This window comes from Neomonachus schauinslandi, chromosome 11 (genome assembly GCF_002201575.2).
Source record: "Neomonachus schauinslandi chromosome 11, ASM220157v2, whole genome shotgun sequence".
NCBI classification, from domain to species: domain Eukaryota; kingdom Metazoa; phylum Chordata; class Mammalia; order Carnivora; family Phocidae; genus Neomonachus; species Neomonachus schauinslandi.
Genome location: NC_058413.1, coordinates 4,693,222 through 4,710,385, shown reverse-complemented (window position 1 = coordinate 4,710,385; position 17,164 = coordinate 4,693,222). Strand labels below are relative to the sequence as shown.

The 17,164-nt window shown below is 42.1% G+C and overlaps 1 protein-coding gene across 7 annotated transcripts in view; it reads left to right on the top strand.

Annotated features, from left to right (window-relative positions):
* Positions 1-7,151: 7,151 nt before the first annotated feature.
* Positions 7,152-17,164, top strand: part of PPP6R3 (protein phosphatase 6 regulatory subunit 3) — a 94,343-nt gene continuing 84,330 nt past the window's right edge. For 4 of the 7 annotated variants that reach the window (XM_021685586.1, XM_021685588.1, XM_021685585.1 and 1 more), the window contains exon 1: positions 7,445-7,592. The gene's annotated coding sequence lies outside the window, so the exon portion shown is untranslated. Of the gene's footprint in view, positions 7,593-17,164 lie in introns of all 7 variants that reach the window. The other 3 variants (XM_021685587.2, XM_044919468.1, XM_044919469.1) reach the window with 2 other exon arrangements.

The window sequence follows — 17,164 nt, the reverse complement described above, 5'->3', positions numbered from 1 at the left end:
GTATAGTGATTTTTTTTTTAAGATTTTTTTATTTATTTGTCCGAGAGAGAGACAGAGTGCGCGAGAGAGTGAGCACACACAAGCAGGGGAAGGGAGAGGCAGGCTCCCTGCTGCTCAAGGAACCCAGTGTGGGACTCGATCCCAGGACCCTGGGATCAATGACCTAAGCCGAAGGCAGACGCTTAACCAACTGATGCCACCAGGCATCCCGGTATAGTGATTTTTTTATTAATGATTTAGAAGTCTTGGAGTTCTTGCCATGGCTTGTATTAAAAATGATTGGTGTTTCTGAAGTTAGCTGAGTTATGTATGTGGATATTTGTATTTAAATATAAATATTTATATGCAAATATATGTTTAAATTTTTGTTGAAAGATGCCTCTGAAGTCATCCAAATTATTTATTTATGTTTTTTCTCCCAATTATGAGTTGTTTGTGTGCTCATTTTTGATGATTTTTCTATTCAAAATTTTGTGGACTTTTTAAATTATTATTCAGTGTGCTAGACGTTGAGGATAAAATGGTGAACAAGACCTCAAAGAGATGGATTATTTTCCTATCTCTTTATATTCCATCTCTTTGGACTTGGATGTTTTGGAGAACATGTGTGAGAATACTTGCAGAAATGGGATCAAGATCCATATTAAAATGCTGCTCTGATTGAGCTGGCCTACCTGAGGGCTTCCTGATGTTAGTAAGAAGTAGAGTTACTTGCTTTTATGTGTTCAGGCTTTGGCCTCTATCACCTGTTTGTAATTAAGAAGGTGTTTATTGTTTGTGCTTGATGTATGATACAAGGAGAAAATGCTTTCTTGTGTGTTCTGTAATAGCTATGGCTTCCTCTTGTGAATTTGCATCAGTGAGGACTATCTTGGAATTTACATGACAGCACAGAGATTTTCATTGCCTTTTTTCCCAAGATGAGTTAAAAAAAACAAAACAAAAACCTAGTTCACATAAGGTTTATATGGAATAAGTTCTTTCTTATTATCCTCAACTATAAAATAGGAATTAGTATCTATGGGGATTGAAAGCTCTTGTATAACTAGCACAACGGATTTGTAAGGGTAGATGTTCATTCTTGCTATTCTCAAATTCTGTGACTAAGCAAGCACATATTTAGATACTGTTGAGTTGAGAATCTGTTTTTTTCACTGTTTTAGGCTAAACCAGTCCTCATTTCTGACTGGTATTTTTTTTTTTTAAGATTTTATTTATTTATTTGACAGAGAGAGACAGCAAGAGAGGGAACACAAACAGGGGGAGTGGGAGAGGGAGAAGCAGGCTTCCCGCAGAGCAGGGAGCCTGATGCGGGGCTCGATCCCAGGACCCTGGGATCATGACCTGAGCTGAAAGCAGGTGCTTAACAACTGAGCCACCCAGGCTCCCCTTGATTTCCTTTTTTGAAGGGGCCCCTCTGGATCCATTTCCTCTGATACCAACTGCTATAGACTGAATGTTTGAGAGATACCAACTGCTATAGACTGAATGTTTGTGTCCCACCCTCAAGATCTGTATGTTGAAAATAATCTTCACATCTCATCAATGTGATGATATTGGGGGGGGGGGTACTTTGGGAGGTGATTAGACCATGAGGGTGGAGCCTTTGTGAATGGGATATAAAAGAGACCCTAGAGATTTGCTGGCCCCTTTCTGCCATGTGAGTACACAGCAGAAAGACAGCTGTCGATGAACCAGGAAGCAGGTCCTCACCACACACTGAATCTGCAGATGTTGTGATCTTGGACTTTTCCAGTCTCTAGAACTGTGAGAAATAAATTTCTCTTGTTTATAAGCCACCAGTATGGTACTCTGTTACAGTGGCCTGAATAGATTAGAACATCAACATTCTATTATTTACTAGCAAATCCCTACTTTTCCTCCTTTAGCTCTATACACTGTGTTGTTGCTCCCACTTTTTCAATACTCTGCTCTCTGGCCAGGTCCTTCTCTTATGATGTGAAACTTGGGTTTCCTACAAGTTAAATACCTGGGGAGGGTTCCCCCCCTTTTTGAGAGGGAAGCACCTTTCATCATCCTCATGGATTCTATCATCATCTCTGTATTTTAACTTTCAAAGCAAACATCTCTTTGGCTTACTTAGCTTTTTTCCCCATGGTCTCATGTCATAGTTTGTCTGGATACTGTCAGTATTAAATTCTTTCCAGGCTGGGATCAGGAACTCTCTGTCTTCATTCCCTAAACAGTGCACGTCTGACTCCTCCCTCACCATCAGCAGCCTCTCAGTACCCTGGGGCTTTAAGCAAATTTTCCCCCCCCATTTTACTTGTCTCCAATTATTCTTTCACCTAGTCCTGCTTAATTCTTTCTGTAATTTAATCGACTAATGTCTGTAGCCACTGGCACCATCTTTAAAGCCTAGATTACTTCATTTTTATATTGGGTTCATAAATTATTGAGGCAGGAAGAATGTTTAGAGTTAAGTAGTCCAGCTCTATTTCATAGATGAAGGAATGGATGGATACTCAGGTTAGAAGCCTCAAGTCCAGAGCTAGTGAGTTGCTGATGTTACAGCTGTCTGGTCTCAACGTTTAATACCTTTTCCCAGTTTAGCGTTCTTCTTAACAATTTATTAAGGAAATTTTTTTTGTCAAAGTGTTACACATCCGCAGTTAAGAGTGAGCTAGTTCTAGGAGGTTGGATGAGATAAACAGCCTTCCTTAGCTTCCCCACTCTCTTTTCCCTTTTCCTGAAGTCCAGTGTAATTCTTTGAACTCCTTTAGCCAATTAAAAAAATATATATATATTACCTCCCTATATCTGAAGAGCATATTTGAAGAGTTCATACTCGCATGCTTGTATGCTGATTTTTTTTTTTTTAGTTTCAAGTATATCTACTGATTTCCTGTTGTGAAAAGATACAGAAGGTAGGGATTAGCTCTCTCTTCTCCCCTTCCACATTCTAACTTCCCCATCCTTCCAAGATAATTTTACTGCAGTTGTGGTTAAATCAATATTTAGTTTTATCATTATGACCCTGTATGCTATTTATATGTTAAGTGGTGAATTACAAATACTTTTCCTAAACAACTTGGTTTTTCTTGGAAGTGTATCACTTTTTACAAAAATTTTATTTGTTTGTTTGGGTAATCTCTACACCCAACATGGGGCTTGAACTCTGACCCTGGGATCAAGCATCACATGCTCCACTGACTGAGCCAGCCAGCCGCCCCATTACTTTTTTAAAAAAATATTAATCACCACTTTAGCCTCAGACTTTTAGTCAGTTACATGTTTAGGTATTCCATCAGCTTTATCTTTTTGAAGAACTCTTTCCCTGCTCCAATCTGCCCTGTTTGCCTTCCCTGGTGGGAGCACAGTTGTCTCCTGGGATCCTGGCGATTCTTCCTGCCTTTCTCTGTTGTCTTCTCTGTGGTAGTGGAGCACAGTCTTTCTCCTCAGCGTCTTCTCCCAATAAGTTGTGTAGGAGGTAAATCTTTTGACTTTGTGTTTCTTTCTGCATACTTCTTGATTGATGGTTGGAAATCATTTTCCTTCTGCATTAGTCTATTATTTTCTGTGCCCTTTTTTTTTTTTTAAAGATTTTATTTATTTATTTCAGAGAGAGAGAATGAGAGAGAGCACATGAGAGGGGGGAGGGGCAGAGGGAGAAGCAGACTCCCTGCCGAGCAGGGAGCCCGATGCGGGACTCGATCCTGGGACTCCAGGATCATGACCTGAGCCGAAGGCAGTCGCTTAACCAACTGAGCCACCCAGGCGCCCTTCTGTGCCCTTTTAAATATTAGTATTCTGTTGTTTGTTTAGTGGATGTGTTATCTTTCTGAGGATATCAATTATTATTTTTACATGTTCTTTTTTTTTTTTGTAATGCTTCCTCCAGCTTGTATTTTTCTATTTGTTTTGCCCTTGACTTTTCATGATAGTGGCTTTCCTGAGATATCTGGTGATCTTTGGTTTTCCTTCAATTTAAAAGTCAGGGATACGTACCTACAGCACACAAAGTTGAATTATATGAAATTACCATCTTTCCCAGCTTTCTCTGCTGTCTGTGAACATCCTTGGCTCTCAGATCTTCATTTCTACATTACAGTCTCCACTAAAAGAACCAGGCCTCCTTGGAAAAATGGATGATTTCAGAGCTGGGGCAGATAATGTTCAAGATGAATCTGGAACATGTTGTTATGCCAGAAAATAAGGAAGTGCTCAAAAAGTATGAAAAGCACACAGGAGTCTGCTTGAAGGGACTCTCACTGGCTGAATGTGGGACAACTTGAGCATCAGAGTGGATAATGGCATTAATAAATAAAAATCTTTGAGTCCATACTGTTAAGGAATTAAAGGATGAGTGGGGAGAAGGGTGCATACCGTACTAAAGTTAGAATGTCATCTAATGGAGGAAGGAACAGTAGACTTAAAAAAAACCCATCACTTCATAACCATCAGAGAACAGTTGATTCAGACAAAAACTGTCAGTGGGTAGTACAACTACTGAGTGAATGTTTTAAGAACGTAATCTCAAAATATCTTCCCACAGATTACTTACTCCTTGATTACTTGGTTATTTTACGGTGGAGAAATATAGCACATATCATCTTAACCAGGGGATCGAAATGTGCTCGCCAGTAGGACAAATGGACGTCCTCTTTATGTGATACTCTCGGAACAGCAAAACTTCATTTATTCCTGCCGGAAGTGCATACGCTGTATTCCTCAAAAATGTTAGTGAAATGAAAGACAAAGAAATGATGCAGAACTGTTTCAGACAGAAGGGAATGAAGGAGATAGGACATAGAATCCTGGATGAAGGTGAGGGAGGACTGCCATGAAGGACATTATAGAACATTTGGCAGAATTGGAATATGAATTATTTAATCCATAGTCAGCAAGTACTGTGTTAAATTCCTGACTTTGACATGTGTACTGTGGTTGTGTGAATTAGTGTCCTTGTTTTTAGGAAATACACAGTTAACTGTTTGGCGGGAAGGTCAGTGATCTGCAGTAACTCTCAAATGTTTGGGGTGTTTGTGGAGAGGGGGATACTCAAGCAAAAGTGACACAGTGATCCGTTGCGAGTCCAGGGGAAGGCTTAGTGGAAGTTTCTTTTACTCCTCTTGGAGCTGTTCAGCAAATTTGTGATGAAAAATGAAAAAAAAATACTAGTTTTCAAAAGTGGTAGATTGGAGGCTCCCATCATGGGAGGGGCTCATTGGCTGTGAACTTCCCAGCACAGTGACTAGCAGTGCTTCTTTGGTTGGGAAGTCCCCAGTGTCAGTATTTTCAGGTTCTTTTTTCTCAAGGTCAGTTAGCTCACTCTGAAGACATTCTTGTTTTCAGCCTGGCTGGGAATGTCAGAGCCCAGTAGGAGAATCTGGCTGGAGCTGGGGTGGGCAGTGGGGTGTGCCTGTGTCTCAGCATTTTTTCTGCAGTTCACCCAGTCCCTCTGTCGTCGGGGTGGCAGACTTCCCCAGCTGTGCCGGCTGGGCTCTCCCAGTGCAGAGGCCCGCTTTCACGGCTCGCCGTCCTGTCTTCAGTCGGGCCAGCAGGGGGGGAGAGGGTGAGGATGTTTAGGGATCTAAGTGTTCAGGGAATAACTTTTTTAGCCCGTACTCCTTTTGCTCCCTTCCGGCACCTTTCCAATTTTGTTGCCTTCTCCTGGTCCTTGTGGATTGTGTCTGTAAAAACAACGCAAAACAACCCAAATAGTCTTTTTACTGTAGATCTAGAGGCATTTCGGTGTGTATTCAATATACACTCTTTACTCAGTAGTCCCACTACTGCATTCAGACACTGTTCCATTCTGTTTTCCATTGTTTGGTCTTGTTTCTCATATTCTCACACTTTAGAATCACCATATTTCTATCTATCTATCTATTCATTCATTCATTCATTCATTCATTCATGAGAGACAGAGAGAGAGAGGCAGAGGGAGAAGCAGGCTCCCAAGGAGCAGGGAGCCCGACGCGGGACTCGATCCCAGGACGCTGGGATCATGACCTGAGCCAAAGGCAGACGCTTAACCATCTGAGCCACCCAGGCGCCCTAGAATTACCATATTTCTTACCATCAGTATTATAGACCCACTCTTTTCCCTTATTAATCTAAGTGAAAAAGAGTATGAGCAATTATACAGAGTCCCTATTCCAGAAAAGTGGATTAAGTCTCAGCATACTTGTAACTATTTAGTAAGTACCCAGGTTCATAATGCTGTGAGTACATTTAATAACTGTTTTTTCTTTTTGCTTCCCTGGATGGGAGTGTGCGGCATGGTGAGGCAGGCAGTTGGTCCAACTCTGCTGGGAGCCTGTGACCTGCCTACAAGTGGGGGCAGTGGGTGGTCTTGGCAACTAGAAGAAACAATTGCAGATCATCTTTGAGGGTCCTACAACCACTCAAATTTAAATGCTAAATTGTGTGTGTGTGTGCACAAGTGTGCATTTTGTGGAACATGTAAATTCATCAGATTCTTAAAAGGATCTGGAACCCTGAGCACACGGAACGGTTGGAATGGGGCTAGAATTACCTGCAGCATTTAGTGATGGGTCTGAGGGCTCTGGCAGCACACGGTGGTGGCACATGGTTTCTTGTCATTTAAAGCAAAAATTTAAATGATCAATTACACTTTTTCAAGTGTATGTTCAGAAAGCATTTGGTAAAGTGTTTAGAATTAAATCATCTTTTCTTAACCTGGGTTTGTTACTGTTTTGGTTGATTCATTTTATTCTTTTAACAAGCATTCGGCATTGTTTCTATTTATTACCTTATTTGACGGAAAACACTGACTTCAGTGTAGTGAGTTTTATGGAAGAAATGCATCCAGTGAACAGCATGTGTTTTGAGATGCCTTGTAGACTGCATTCTTACAGGATTTCTAATTAGCATATTGTCTATAGTTTGAGACTTTTTTTGCAGTGTTATCAGTGAAGTGCCTTGGAAGATGGTTTATAGTCCTTTCATGTGTAGCGTTTGATTAATTGACTCATTAGAGACAGAATTTGGCTATGGTTAGTACTTCAGTGACCTCAATATTCTGCTTACATTTCCTGGTGAAAGTTTTGGTATTTAGAGGTATTACATGGGGCTACTTGGCTACTTTTCAAATTTGATTTAGTATTTTAAAGTATGGTGCCATTACAGTAAGCTGTGTGTGGGATAAGAATATCATTGATGTTTTTATAAGATAAAGACAAGAATATGTATGTTTTTCTTATTCACTGATAGTGCTATTATGGTGTCTCTATTTCTGGGTTATTATTTAGTGTAGGATAAAAGCTGAGGTAGAGGATGACCGTGCCTTTCTTTCCTGTTTTCACATGGAAAAAATTTCAGTTAACTAGAACTTTTCAATCTTCTGAGGTGCAGTTCTATGTGAATCAGGACCCTCAACCCGTATCTTTAATGGCAGCTGTCATCAGACCAAAACAGAACATGCTGTGAACATATGCTCTTTTTTCTTTATAGGAGAGCTTCTGTTTTGCTTCCACATCCTACTTTACTCCGGCTAATCTGCTAATGCAGTGAATTGGAAGACAACTGTTACCAGGATAACCTGTAATGGGCAAGGAGCCACAGAGAAGAAAACATTTCTTTTAATTTTTAAACTTGGTTGAAAGGTAAGACCATTAAGAGTATCAGGAGTTTCATCAAGGAAAGCAATGTTCTGTTGTGAGACCCTGGAGTCTAGGTCGACCAGGGCTAGACCAGGTACAGTATGGTTCTGGGGCACTGTGGTATTTTTAGGAAGTTAAATAATAGCCTCTGTAGTTTGCTCTGGCATGTTTTGGAATCTGCATCACCCAATCTGTGGGATTCCTCATTTCCTAGGCGGGTTGATCTGGGTCCCAAGGATAGCCAGGCCTAGCAAGCTGAAGGAGCACACAGAGAAAGGCTGCTCATGGAGACTCAGGTGCTGCTTCGAGGTCACCTAAAAGTGCATGTGTGCACAGGCGTGTGAGAGAGATAGAGCTTGAGATTGTTTTGTTTTTGTTTTACACCAGCCAAAGGCCATCTCTGGCTTTTAGCCAACCATCTGACTCCTTTCGAGTCCTAATTGCTATCATTTTAGACCTCTTCACTGAAACTTTCTCTTGAAGACCAGAGGTTGACTTTACATATTTGACAGTTGGCACTTCAGAAAGTGGCCCAATCGGGTCTTTGGGGGACAGGACACATTTTTAATCCATCTTCATCTGCTCCATTGTGTGTTGAGGAGAAGGTGGGCATAAACCACTTAATCATCTATGGTTCAGGCTTCATTATCTCAGGAGATACTCTAGTTATGGTGCTGTAGCAGGTCTCTGCTTCTCATCCCAGGGCAATTTTTCCTTCAGCCCCTCATGAATGACTCTCCTCCACCTTCCGACCTTCCGGCCTCCCTTTGTGCTTACAGAGTGAAGCTTTACCTCCTGGGGCCTTTTTTTTTCCTTTTTGGTCCCGCCATTTTTCCTTTTCTTTCCAGGGCTACATTCTAACCCTGTGGGTAAAGCCTCTTCCATTTCCCACCTGCCTGGCTGTGTGGAGAATTCAGCCCAAGTCGAGGGTTTAGGTTTGAGAAGGTCAGGACCATGTACTTAGAACTGTGGTCTGACCATCAGGCCCACTGATAATAAAGAAGGCAGTTTATGATGCACATGAACTGTTACTTTGCCTTTTTCATCAGTCGGTTTAGAGCTGAGGGTGACAGGACCCACAGAGACCTCCAGCTTTAATTCAGCTGATTATCTTAGAGGTTGGACATCTTTTTTATGTTTATTGGAGTGTTGTCTGTAAATTGTAACTTACCCACTTTTCTATTGTGACACTAGAGTTCAAAGAATGATTTTTAAAGCTGTTTCTATAATGCCACACATAGCCTATAAAAAATTGAGATATATAAAACATGTGAGTTTCAGGTGCACAACATAGTGATTCTACGTTTGTTATATATTTTGAAATGATCACCACAGTAGGTCAAGTCGATACTCATCATCACATAGTTACATCTTTTTCTTGTAGTGGGAACTTTTTTTTTTTAAAGAGGAAGTGGGAAGGGGCAAAGGGAGAGGGAGAGAGAGAATCTTAAGCAGGTTCCATGCCCAGTGTAGAGCCTGACATGGGGCTTGATATCATAACCCTGAGATCCTGACCTGAGCCAAAATCAAGAGTCAGGGGCATCTGGGTGTCTCAGTCAGTTCAGCACCTGCCTCTTGGTTTCACCTTGGATCATGATCTCGGGGTTGTGGGATTGAGCCCTGTATGGGGCTCCACACTCAGCGGGAGGTCTGCTTGGGATTCTCCTCCTCCTCCTCCCACTCCCTCTGTTGTCGTTGGTTGGGGGCGTCCCCCCCCCCCCCCCCGCTCACATGCACCCCTGCCCGCACACTCTCTCTCTCAAATAAATAAATAAAATCTTGTTTTTTTTTTTTTTTAAAACAAAATCAAGAGTCAGATGCTTACCCCACTAAGCCACCCAGGCGCCCCTGTAATGGGAACTTTTAAGATCTCTCATAGCAACTTTCAAATATATAATTCAGTATTATTATTAACTATAGTCACAATGCTGTACATTACATTTCCTTTTTTTTAAGATTTTGTTTATTTATTTGAGAGAGAGAGCACAATCAGGGGGAGCAGCAGAGGCAGAAGCAGAAGCAGGCTCCATGCTGAGCAGGGAGCCTGGCATAGGGCTCAATCCCAGGACCCTGAGATCATGACCTGAGCCAAAGGCAGACACTTAACGGACTGAGCCACCCAGGTGCCCCTGTACGTTACATTTCATGACTTATTTTATAACTTGAAGTCTGTACCTTTTGACCCCCTTCACCCATTTTGTCCAGCCTCCATCGTAGGGTTTTATTACTATTCTGTGTATTTGATTCCCCTTTTACTAGGGCTCAGCTCTTTTTCTACCTTTTTTGTCACACCTTTCTGTATTGTTCCAGTTCCTCTGTGGCCACAACTTTGTGAACTCTTAGATTCTATCTCATTAAATTATTTTAGGATTATTTTTTCTCTTTGAATAGATTTAAGTATTCCATGAGCAAGGAGTTTTGACTTCTACTTTATATCTTTTTTAAGATTTTATTTATTTATTTGACAGAGAAAGCACAAGTGGGGGAAGGGCCAGAAGGAGAGGGAGAAGCAGGCTCCCCGCTGAGCAAGGATCCCGACGCAGGACTCAGTCCCAGGACCCTGGGATCATGACCTGAGCCAAAGGCAGACGCTTAACCAACTGAGCCACCCAAGCACCCCCTACTTTATATCTTTAGTACTTTTTACATAATAGGTATCATTAATTGTTTAGTGGTAGAGCTAAAATCTCAGAGACATTTTTCAGGATAACATTTTTAGGACTTCTCCCTTTCTTTCTCTCTCTCTCTCTTTTAATTTTATTTTGTTTTTCTTTGCTGAAGAAGACTCTTAGCTGTGGCAAATTATAGAACAGTTCCTTACCATTAGCTGTATTCCTCCTGTTTCTTTTTTGACTTCCTCTGCTCATCAGATGGTGTCTGATGCCGGGTGAACTCTTATTAAGAAGTTACCCATTAGTCTCCAGGAGTCCTAGAATCAGTGGAGAAGGATTCCCGAAGAGGAGCAGCATTTTAAATATAGGGTCCTTTAGACCAGAGGTTGTCAAGGCCCAGATAGGAAATATTTTAGGTTTTGCAGACCAAGAAGCAAAAAAGAGGATATTATATAGGTATTTATATAATAAGAAAGCAAATATTCACAGATTTTATTGATGAAATTAAAAATAGAAAAAATACTTGAATTCAGTATTCTGTAATACAGATCTGCTAATGAGAAGAATGGAATTCTTTTTCTAGGGGGATAACATTTCACCTAAATGGTGTTCATAGCCAGAGTTCCCCCTCTCAGATTCTGTTACAAATGTTCATCTAATCTACTAATGCTGATCTGTAATGAGATTTTACGTATTTCATCTTTGAAAATGTCTTTTTACACAGATAGGTGCTGCCACATTCTAGTATCAGTCTACAAGCATCTATATTCATCACTTGGAAGGCATTTATAGAATTCTTTTAGATTCTTCTCTTGGTGTTTGCCTTTTAGCGGGTCATTACATTGTAGATTAATTACTTCCAGTTGACGGTTAGGAAAATCCTCATTTGTATAGCTGTATGGATTTTGCAATAGGAAAATTTCCTTTACATTTGCATTAAAAATGCTTTTTAACGGTAGTTTGAGCTCAGAAAATGTGCCTACTGCAAATTTGTATGGGAACAGAGATCTCACTTCAATTTTAAGTTCTGATAGCATGGGAAGTGTATGAAGCAGCTTGAATTTATTATCCTAACAAAGTTAGTATTGAAATGACCTTACCACAGCAGAAGGTTTGCGGATCAGTGCTGGTTAGCCTTGCAGTTTTAGGTTGAATTCACTAAGAAACATCAAGACGTCAGCAAGGACCAATTTCCAGAGCCATTCAGTGTTCAGTAGTTGTGGTTGAGGGTTGTTCCTCTCATTCAGAAAATTTCAGTCTTGGCCCTGGGCTCAAAAAGTTCCCAAAACATTAACCCTTGATAAGCCATTACGTAGCTTGCATAAGAGAGTAAATAAAGTTCACTGTTGATATTACTGGTTCAGTAACACATGAGGAATTTAAAAAACCTTTCGAAGGAGCTGCTGATGAAAATAAAAAGAACCATAAGCTTTGAACAGTACATTTTCACAAGTTTTGTAAAGTTGTCCCATTAAGCCGTTTTTTGCTCTACACATAATTTTACCACCATCAGCTGTAACATGTCACAGCGGACTCTCCTGCACGGCTGTAGTGACTTCATCTTCACTCCGCGTCTCTGAAAACACTTGGCCTGTGGCTGTTTGATGCGGGCTATTCATAAAGGCTCGTTTGTCATCATTTCAAATGCCTCGAACACCAGCTGAGCTGCATCGGCCGTGTCTGTGAACTCCTCAAGAATCCAAGGGAAAATTCACTGGCTTCCTCAGCGCTTGGCTAACAAGCTACTTGGAGACCAGCTTTGCTTGAAGTTTCATTTTCATCTTTTATTTCTGTGAAGAAGTTCTCCTGTTAGAAGATGATCCAGTGAAAATGTTTAAATGTTTCTGATGCGAGCGTGCCTGTGAGTCGGGAGTACTGTGGCCACTGCGTGGTGTGGAGGTGGGCATGTGTGGTGCGGTCTCCCAGCCTTGGTGCGTGTGCTTGCGTGGGGACACGGCACCTTGCCGTCTCCTTCCGTGACACAAGCGTCCCCACCCCGCTGGGTCTTACAAGCACAACAGTCCAGTTTTTCTTTTCTTGTTTTGACATGTTGGGGATCCAGGGGTAATAATACAATAAAATGTCACGGTTCGACACGTGGCCCTCAAGGCACCGTGGAGTTGACTGTGTCATTGTGATCCGGAAGGCGTCCAGCAGAGCAGCAGCGCAGAGTGATGAGTGCGCCACCACATGTGGTTTCTGTCACCCTCAGCTCTGCTTTCGTCGTGTGACAGCCACCAGAGACTGGATGTAAATGTATGGTGTGGCTGTGTTTCAGGAAAACTCTTTGAATTTCAAAGAATTTTCACAAGTCATGGAATATCTTTCTTCTAACCCCCCCCCCCCCCCCCCCGTTAAAAATACGAAGATCATTCTTTGCTCAGGGGCTGTATAAAAATAGGTGGCAGACCAGATTTGACAACTTCATTACTGTACCCCCAGGTGTCCCAGGGTTCTGGAGTTGGCTCACATGCCTATGGTAGAAAGAATGGAGTGAAAAAAAGGACCTAAATGTGAAGAGGTACCATTGTGGCTTTGGCTGTCGGTTGGTTGATTGGCTTGTTCTCTTTGCTTTTTTGTACACAGATTCTTAAGTGTATGCACCTACTTCCTATCTTTCCATATGACTGGGCAGGTTAGCTAATCTTTCACAATATCTTGATTTCAGACTGAGTCTACGTTTGTAGAGCCCTTATTTATTTATTTTTTTTTAAGATTTTATTGATTTATTTGACAGAGAGAGACACAGCGAGAGAGGGAACACAAGCAGGGGGAGTGGGAGAGGGAGAAGCAGGCTTCCTGCCGAGCAGGGAGCCCGATGTGGGGCTCGATCCCAGGACCCTGGGATCATGACCTGAGCCGAAGGCAGACGCTTAACGACTGAGCCACCCAGGCGCCCCTGTAGAGCCCTTATTAAGTGTGCCAGGGATTGAACTAAGTGCTCTTCTATTTTCTTTCCTTTCATAATATCTTACCATACTTGGCTACATAGTTTATGTAGGTGCATAGTTTAAAAAGCCAAACAGTACCACAAGATTTACAGCAAAAAATAACAATCATCTGCTCCATCTTTCCTATCCTTTGTCATCCTCATCCCTTAATTAATTACTAGGGGCCACTACCTTTATCTCTTAGTTTTATATTTACTTCCTTCAGTGTTTGAGTTGTGTGCCTATAGGTAGCTGTTTCTAATCTGGCTGACTTCTAACAATGAAGGTGAAGGTTTAGCTTTTACATATGCATAGCTTCTTTCCCTCCCCCATCTTCCAACATAGTTAAAGCACAACTTTGGTTAAAATCAGTATAAAAGTATGTATCTTTTGGTGAATTATTCCCTAGGTCTCTGACTTAATTAGTAAAATTCTTCACAGCATGGTCACATTCATCTGGCACATAGATCTCCTGTGTGGACACATCCTTTTCAGAGCCCTCTGCCTCATGCATGCCTCATTCCGGGCAGATTCCTCTTGACTTTCTGTGTAGTAGCAGGTGTCCCCTCTTACTTTTCTTCTGAGAGTTGTCTTTGCTTCTCAGTGTGTGGGATCCCTAGTTCCATGTATTCCATGCCTTCCTCTCATGGCTTATTGCCATGCTTTTTTTTTTAAGATTTTATTTTTTAAGTACTTTCTACTCCCAACTTGGGGCTTAAACCCACAACCCTGAGCTCGAGAGTTGAGTGTTCAACTGACTGAGCCAGCCAGGTGCCCCTGCTGGCTTATTGCAGTACTTTGGTGGAGCCCATTTTCTCGTAGCTTTTTGAGAAAGTGTGAATAAATCTTTCTGACCTTCCATGTCTGAAAATGCTCTTTTCTAGAATTGCTGTTGAGGAAGCTGATATTCTGATTTTTGGTCCTTTCTTGAGTATTTTTTCCTCACTAGAAAAGTTGAGATACTGTCTTTATCTCTGATACTATGGAATTTCACACTGTACCTTAGAGGTCTGTTCCCCAACTCACTGTGATAGGATGTGTATGTTCTAGAGGGGAGAGTCCTATTCTGTACACTCAGAGGAAAAAAGGTTTTTTTGTTTTGTTGTTTTTTTTTGATGAGGCAGGTGGTTGTGGATTGTCATATGTTCTTCTAAAACTTATGTTACTTGGATGTTGGACTTTCTGAATTATTTCTCTATTTTCTGTCTTTTCCTACATTTTTTGGCATTTTTCTTTTTCTCTGTCCTTTATTGCTGTCTTGCTTGAGTTGCCAGAGGAGTAGAGAATTATGTTTACCCAGTAAACATCTGGAAGGTTGTATAATCCTTTCATTTTCCTGTTGAGGCTCCACATCTGCCCAGATGAAGCCATGCCTTTTATATCAAATGGACTTGAGAAGAGATTTATAAAACAGCACAGCGATCATTTTAGTATTGCCTTCCTTTCCTGAAGGATACTCTCAGAGAAGATCATCCAGGCTTTGGCCAAAGTTCTTCCAGCCTCAGGGCTTGCAGTATTCATGGCCATAACCTTTAGCCTGATCTTTAACGAGTTCCTGCTTCTGCTCACACGTAATCTGTATTTTTCACTCGCTGGCTCTCCTTTTGTGTTTGGAGCTACACATGATATTATTAAGAGCTGTAAAATACGCACAGCTAGTTATTTTATCCCCCAAGTGATGAGGCCTTTTGCCTGGTCATCTCTCTAGGTGCCATGTGGTGGGCAGTCTCTTCCTCCTCCCCAGAACAGGGTGTGGTGTTGCCTGGCAAAGGGTGATCTATCCCAGAAGGCTACCGTGGGATTAGATCTTCCATGGTCCTAGACAGGATTCATCTGTGACTTTATTCTGAGGTTGCTTTGCTTATTAGTCACATCATAATATGACTTCATGTTGAGGTCTTTGGACCTGCTTCTTTCCACACTGTAGCAGCTTGTTCTAGCTCAGGCCTCAGTTCTGCCACTGCTCTCCTCGTGGGGCCACCCCCTATAGCTACAGACTTAAAAACTGTTCTGTGCTGTGCCAGGTAACTGCTGCCCCTCTTTGTTTGTTTGTCTTTTTGTAGTTTTATGGTTTTATGAACACAAATACAACGTGCACGTGAGCTGTCTATTCATTTTGTTAACTGCGCAGCCTGGCATTGGGATTGGTGACTCTGATGGCCAGCTGGGCTGCTTTCGTACAGTGGCTTTGTGGTTCTTGGAGGAGACATTGTGAGCAATCTCTGCACAGTGAGATTTGTGTCACATCAGCAGCACTTCAAGCTCCTTGACGTTGTGGACTAGGAACTTCTGGAAGCCGCTGGGCTGCGTGTGCTTTGTCTTCTTGTTGCTCCTGTAACCAGTGTTGGGCATCAAAAGCTGGTCCTTGACTCTTCTGTACACCCTGCTGTCAGTGCCTCTGGGTTTCTGCCAGTTGCACTTAATTTTGACATATCAGTCTGATTGGTGCCGGATGAACTTATTGGTCCTCTTTTTAATGATCTTGGGCTTCCCCAGAGGTCTGAGGGCAGCTGTGATGCTGCATAGAAGGTGGTGACCTTCACAGGCAGCACTGGGGAAGAGAGCAACTGCCCCTCTTGCTGTCCAGTAATATGTTGCTGCTCTCTAATGTTTGACTCTGATTTGTTGACTCTTCTACCTGGTTTCAGAGATTCGGAGAATCCTGGGGCTTGAGATGGAAAATGCTGTTAGATCCCATAAGAATTCTCTGATGTGACTTTGATACTATCTCTTACCCTTGCTTGTTTGCATGCGCATGTGCGCTCTCTCTCTCTCTTTCTCTTTCTCTCTCTCTCTCTCTCTCACACACACACACACACACACAGCACCTAGATGCAGCTGGGTTTTCCTTGCCTTCATTCCTTTGATCTCTAACAAGGCTTCTGGCAAGAACTTGGTTACCATTGTGTCCCCCTCATTACTTGTCTTTTTTCTTCCCAACCCCTCAGTCTCGCTTTGAAAAGACCCACAAAACTTGTTCTTAGTAAAATATTATGCTTTACATATTCTTGGACTGAAGTTTTTGAAATTGTGGAAATTATGCGTAGAAGTTCATGTACATTTGAGTTTTAATAATGACAGTTTGTACAGGAACACAGTACTTGCTTTAAGGCAGACCAGGTGACAGAAGTAAGACTGGATTTTCCTTGGTTGGCAGTTGGCTTTTTTATTGTAAAGGTGAAGTGGGTAATGAGATTGCAGCTGCAGCATGCTCCCTGCCCATAGCATCTGGGTGCTGGATTGGGAGTTAGCTCCAGTGTGGGGGTGACGTTTGCTTTCTGAGGGCTGTGTACTTCCCAAGCAGCTCAGAATTCCAAAGGCAAGCCGTAAATTTTTGTCATCTGATACCACACAGTATAGCCAGGATTGAAGAAAAATGAAAATTGGGCTTTGAAGAGACAGAATCATGGTTGATGTTGGAGGAGGAATGGTAGTTTAGTGGGAAATCTCTCAGGGGATACCTTGGTTTTCGGAGATGGGTTGCTCCCTTTTTAGGCTTCTCTCTGTCTGGTACATCCATTGCATTGTGGACAGTCCATATGTAAAGTACACATCAGACCTTGCTGCTCACTTGCCCTGTCTTCCTGACTCCACAGCTTATGTCTTGGAGTATTGCCAGTTCCTGCTCTGTCCTACCTTCATGCCTTGTCTTTAGCACCCCCTGCCTGCCCCATATTTCAGTCACCCCCAAACACTTGGCCATGCCCAGAACAGGTTAGACCTCTCCCTCTCTTGGCCTTTGTAGAACTCCAGCCTCTGTTGAAAGTGTACCTGCCACGGCTTAAATGTCATCTCCTCTATGTCGCTTTCCTCTGCTTATGCTCAGGATTGTTTCTTTCCATATGTTATTAAAATATGTTGCTTCCTTTTTACTGTAGATACTTTACAGTACGTTTATCTCAGTTAAAACTCACTGGTTCTGTCTCTCTGCTTCTGCAGCGAGCCCATGCTGCTCTGTACTGTATATTCTTGCAGGGCCCTTTGAGACCAGGTCCTGACGCCTAAGCTTATCCTTGCGCCTTCTGAACGACTC